This window comes from Monodelphis domestica, chromosome 3 (genome assembly GCF_027887165.1).
Source record: "Monodelphis domestica isolate mMonDom1 chromosome 3, mMonDom1.pri, whole genome shotgun sequence".
Taxonomy (NCBI): Eukaryota; Metazoa; Chordata; class Mammalia; order Didelphimorphia; family Didelphidae; genus Monodelphis; species Monodelphis domestica.
In genome coordinates this window covers 72,783,389-72,789,825 of record NC_077229.1, presented here as the reverse complement: position 1 = coordinate 72,789,825, position 6,437 = coordinate 72,783,389, and positions in this window count along the sequence as shown.

Here is a 6,437-nt window from a genome sequence, read left to right as displayed (position 1 = left end):
ATACCCCAAAGTCTTTTTTTTTAAACACTTACCTTCTGTTTTAGTACCAACTTAAAGACCGAAGAGCAGCAAGAGTTAGGCAATCAGGGTTGAGTGACTTGCCCAGTTATACAACTAGGAAATATTTGAGCCCAGATTTGAACTGAGGTCCTCCTGACTCCAGGCTTGGCTCTCTATCCACTGTGCTACAAAGCTGCTCCCAAAAAGGAATTTTAGAGGCAAAGAATTGAAATATTAGAATAAGAAAAGGAGTTTCAATAGTCTGAACCTAGAAAATACAGGAGGGTAGGAATGAGAAAGAGTTTCATTCCAAGTATGGAGGATGGTCTATTCAATCAATATCAGAGCTAATGTCCACCTCTGGAGAAAGAACTGTTGGAGTCAGAATACAGATGAAAGCATGTTATTTTTCATTTGTTTATTTGGGTTTATATTTGGGGGTTTGGGTTTTATATGATTACTTACTAAAATGACCAATATGGAAATATGTTTTACATGATAATGCATGTATAACCCAGATTGAATTGCCTGCCAATCCTGGGAGGAGGAAGGGAAGGGAGGAGATAATTGATTATATAACTTAGAAAAACTTGTGTGGAAATTCATTACATATAATTGACAAAAAATTTAATAGTATTTAATAAAAGAACATCAGAGCTAAGTAGAATTTTAGAAGATAATAATAATAGCTAGTATTTATATAGTACTTTAAAAATGGAAAACATTTTACATGTTATTTCTCATAACAACCTTGGAAGGTGGATTCAGTTATTACCCCCATGTTACAGATGAAGAAATAGAGGCTGAGAGATGTTAAATGAGTTGCCAAGGCCATAGTAAGCGTTTGAGGCAGGATTTGAACTCTGGTGTTCCTGCTCTGAGTCCAGAGCTCTCTCTGTTCTGTACGTAAGACGTCAAAGTTGGGAGGAACCTTAGAAGACAAAATGTTGGAGCTGGGTGGTTAGATTACAGAATATAGGATCCGGGAGAGATCTTAAAACATGGAATGTTGGCAGGGAGAAATGACTTTAATTTAGAGATCATGCAATCCAAATGCCTCAATTTAGAGATGAAGAAACTAAGCCCCAAGTCACACACTGAGATAATACCAAACTAAGGAGTAGAATCCCAGTCTCTGGACCCCCTCAGTCTAGCACACAAGTTGGTAGGTCCTGGTTACTCTAGCTTCTAATTGAACTTGAATTGCCTTGAAATTAATTTTCAAACCAGAAATCTCTTTCTCCACAGATGATGAAATGCCTCCCTCATTTCCTTTTTTCCTGCTGGCCCTGGGAATTTTTGCAGCCATAATCCTCACAGCAGTCCTTGTATATTATGTCCTAAAGAGGTAACTCAAGGTCCCCTTTGTTCTGTTGTCCATTGTGATTCCTTGAGAATGTGAGTCTTAGCCAAATCCTGTTTGGTTTGATGATCCCACAGAGTCAAAAGCTATCTGTGTCCACCTCTACCCAACCCTTCCATCAGCAATGCTACGAAGTTCCTGGAAGAGGATAGGAAGCCAGTAAGTTCCTTTTACAATTAAATGCTATTACCAGTCCCCCACTATTGCCCTTGTGTTGTTCAGTCATTTCAGAAGGCTCATGTCTGAGTCTTCCTCACCCCATTTAGGGTTTTTCTGGCTTTCCCCTTGGAGGAATTTGCCATTTCCTTCTCCATCTCATTTTCCAGATAAAGAAACTGAGGCAAGCAGAGTTAAGTGACTTGCCCAGGGTCACATAGCAAGTAAGTGTTTGGGGTGTCAATGTGGAATCTAGAAACCCCAAAATTGTAGTCTAGTAAGATCTGAAGAACCCCAAGTTTTAGGACTAGCTTGTAAGTTGGTGATCCCAAGGCTTGTACTTGTTCCCTGTTCCTGTGAGGATCTACCATGAAGGGAATCCTAGACTAGCAGTTTCATACTGAATAATGGACCTCAAGGTAAAGACAATCGTCATCAGGTGGGGCCAAGCCCAAGCTAAGTGACTCTTTGGCACAGTAGGCAGCACATAAGTCTTGTAAGCAGAAGGTCCTGAGTTTGATCCTCAAAAAGAGGGTGTGATATCCTGGGAGAGGCATCTGGAGACAAGAAGAGTCACTTGGCTTGTCCTAAAAGTGTGCCAGGGAGGGGGCAGCAGCTATCACAGTGGAGAGAGAACCAGGGCTGGGGCTGGGTGGACCTGGGTTCAAATCTTGAGGCAGATACTTCCTAGCTGTGTGACCCTGGGCAAGTCGCTTCACCCCCATTACCTAGTCCTTACCACTCTTCTGCCTTGGAACCAATATACAGTACTGATTTTAAGATGGAAGGTGAGGGTTAAAAATATATATTCTCTGAAAGGATAGATGGAGAAAAGAGGAGAGATTAGAGCTGGCTTTTCATGACTGATTCTTACCTATTTATTTGCTTCTTGGGTGAGGAGAGAGTTTGGGTTTATGACTTTCTTTGTTCTTTTCCCTCTTCTAGGTCAGGCCATGGATAGGAGCCCCAGAAACAGTGGAAGATGTTGGCATCAGGGAGTCACTGATTATTGAGGTCAGCTCCCCCAAAGTGGGTCCTGAAGTGGGCTCTGAGGTCAGGCTACTTTGCCTTGAGGAACCCAAGGAGATCCCAGACACCAAAGAGAAACAAATGGTTGGAGGAAATGATCTGCCTTTGGACATCGAGATTTCTTCTGACTATAAAAGGCAGAATCACATGGAAGTAGTTGGAGATGACGGCCCACAAGATACCAGGGTCCTGGGTAGTCAAGACGATTGTGATGGAGAGAAAATGGTGCCACTTTTCATCTCTCCAGAAGCAGAGGTCCCAGCAAGGATGTTAACACTTTCTTTTCTTTCAGTTCTCAGACCATCTGAGACTTCAGAAAATTTGAAGGAATAACTTAGCATAGGTTGAACTAGAAATGATGAACTTGAAAAAATGACAATCCTTTATAGGATATCAATCCTAAAAAGGACCTTAGATAGAATGTCAGAGCTGGGAGGGAGACTAGAACAGAGAATGTCAGAACAGGGGGGCCTTAGAAAATAGTGTCAGAGCTGGAAGGGTCTTTAGAGCCCAGATTGGCAAGGCTAGGGCGGCCCTTTGGACTCAGTGTTGTAGTTGAAAGGGTCCTTAGAAGAGAAAATGTGATCTCTGAAAAGTCTGTTAATGTCTCTAAAATCCCATGATCAAAAAAAAGAGCTATGTTTTATTATATGTAATTCTATAATAGCTCTGAAACTATATGACTATCCATATTAATTCTTTCCTTGGGAAAAAATATGGAAATGAATGATGACAGTATAAACCAAAATAAAAGATGAGAGATGAGCTAATAAAATAAACTTCATTGTAGGTTAATTAATTTATTTTTAACTCTTACTTTCTAGGTCAATTCTAAGCATCTTTAGTGTCAATCCTAAGACATGTGTAAAGGGAACTCCTTCCTCCCAGGGTCATGAACTTTCTGCTCCTCCGAGCCAGACCTAGGAGCAGATCAGAGAGATTTTGTTTGTTCTTGAGATGTGATAGACCAGCTCACAGGGAAAGGAGGGGACATGGAGAACTATAAAAAATGAGACTGTATGTTGGGGGCCATCAGTCCACGACGCCTTGACAAAGTCACACATGGTAGCTGGGGAGACCACAGAGTGGTCCTTGGCGAGATGTGACTGCCACTCTTTCCCCCTTGCATGACCTCTTTCATCAATGCCCCTTACCTATGAATTGACATGATTATTATTCCTCCTAGTCTCAAAAGAAATAATGCAAGAGCAAAACACATGTGCCCTAATTCCCTAAAACATCACCAAAAGATCAGATCCTTAAACCCAATCCCAAAAAGACTATCATGGGTTAACTTTTACTTAGGTACATAATTCCCAGCAAAACCACAGCTATAGGCCAAGTCCAAAACTTTCTCATGAAGCCAGCACACAAATCAATCATAGAAGCCTATACAATACGTACAGGTACAGTACAGGTACACTAAGCTTCAATATGCCTCAGTGACTCAATTACACAAATCAGTAACTCAAACTCCCTAGAAAGCTACCTGTGATGAAATCATTTATCTTGCATTCTGTCTGTACTCACAATACAAAAATATAGAATGTTAATCAAGTGATTTGTTAAAAGTTAATGTATCACTTTTCCAATTATCTCTCTTTGATTTTGTATACCTGCATGCCAAGAAAATGGGTATAAAAATAAATCCCAGGCCTGGGAATGTTGGAGCAGCTGAGATGTAAAGCAGTCCCATGGCCGTTATGATTAAGCTGTCTTCCATTTGTTATTTATTTTATTTTATTTATTTTGACTGATCGTTCGCCATCTGTTGGGAACCCTGGAGTCGCGAGTGAGGCTGGACCCTGACCGCGGCAACTGTAGAGGAGATTGGGTTCTTCTCTGGAGGTCGTTGGCTGAGGGTCTTCCATTCGGTGTTGGTGGCTCTGGCAGAAGGCACCCTTGTAGGCTGGTAAGACTCTTGCTCCAAAGAGACTACCAGACTTCCATTTGGAGATCAGAACCTTGTCAGGGAGCAAGCTGAAATTCTATGGACCAGACTTTAAAGTGGTAGGCTAGGAAATAAATTTTCTATTTCCTTCCTTAGTTCTTTCTTATACTTTATTTACATAAAATTAAATTGTTAAAAGCTACTGTCATCCTCCTTACTTAAGGGTTAATTATATAAACAGTGACCTCAACAATTTTTTAACTAATATTTTATTTCCAAACCAATTTCTAAATGTTACAGTTAGCATATCACAGACAGAAGAGCTACAAGGTCTAGGCAACAGGAGTTAAATAACTTGTCTAGAGTCATACAGCTAAGAAGTGTCAGGCTAGATTTGAACCCAGGTCTTCCAGGCTCTAGGTGCTCTAGCCACTGTACTACTTAGTTGCCCTTCAATCTAGTTTATTTTATCAGTAAGAATATGATTAATTATCACCAATACCACCAAATAGATTCAGAAATAAATTATATTTTTTCCTAGATATAGAGAGATTGGTACCTTTGTAGGTAAAGTATAGTGGGGTTTGCAAGTGGAAAGGGTTAATGTTGGAACTAGATAAAAAGTTTTCTCTCTGTCCTGGTGCACCTACTGTCTCCATGGACATTGAAAGAAAAAAGACAGGTGTACCTGTACCCAGGTACCTTCAGAACCCATCTAGATCCTTGTCCAGATCTCATGCTTTGGCCCAAGTTTCCATCTTAGTTCAGTCAACTGAAGATTTAAAATGTAAAGTTGTTATCTTAAAAATATGTGATAAATTTATCAAAATGGATTTGTTTGCCCTTATTTCCTATTAAGATTCCTACCCATGCTCCTAACCAACTTTCATGACCCTAAAGGAAAATACACTAGCATTTTAGATTAGAAGACATTTTTTAAAAATCCTTATCTTCCATCTTAGAATCAATACAAGACAAAAGAATGGTAAGGACAACTGGATTTAAATGACTTGCCCAGGATCACATACCCTGGAAGTATCTGAGGCCAGATTTGAATCTGGGACCTCTTGTCTCTGGGCCTGACTCTTAATCCCTTCAGCTACCTACCTGTCCCAGATCAGAATTTTTCTGATATTGGAATTTAAAATGAAAGTGGGGGATGACAAGAGCAGAATGGCAAAGCTGTTGTATAGCACCAGGTTGAACCATCCTCAAAAGTTATTGAACTAAGCATGGGGGAGATGGAGCCAATATGGCGGCTTAGTAGCAGCAAAAACTGAAATCACTCTGAAAAAAAAACTGAAATCCTTCCAAACAAATCTTTAAAAAGCACCTCAAAATGACCAGAGTCAAAAACCAACAGCTAGCCAGAGAGAGGAGTCTCCTGCAGAAAACAACTTGAAAGTTAGACAGAGAGAGTTTATTTTTTGCAGGATAAGGGGGAACTAGAAGTAAAACTTCACATAGAAGAATGCTGGCCAACTATCCCCGACCTACTGCACCAGGTTCTGAGCCTGGGCATAAGCCAACTTCAGGATTCTGGGACCCTGCCTACACCAACAACCAAGCACCTCACACCCTACATTCACTCCTTGAAGTCTCAAGTCCTATTACCAGCCTGTATTGAGGCCCAGAAGTCCATAGTGCCTGACCCTTTCAAGCCTGTGCTGCTGTGGTGAAGACCTAATCCCAGGGCAAAATTGTTTATAGTACTGATCCCTGCAAGCCAACAGCAGAAGAAACAGAATCAGCAATCAGCTTTCAGAATTACCAATCCACTCCCTGTGTGCTTATATCAATAAAATGGAGAAAAAGCTGATGAATGAATTGGGCATGAAACAAAACAAAACAAAACAAAAAACCTAGAAAAAGAACAAATTTAAAATTCTCAGTTAAAGACTAAATTGGAAATTCTAAAAATCAATGGAGTAATTAATAAAATTGAAAGTAAAAGAATTATTGAACTAATAAGTAAGACTAGTTGGTTCTATGAAAAAA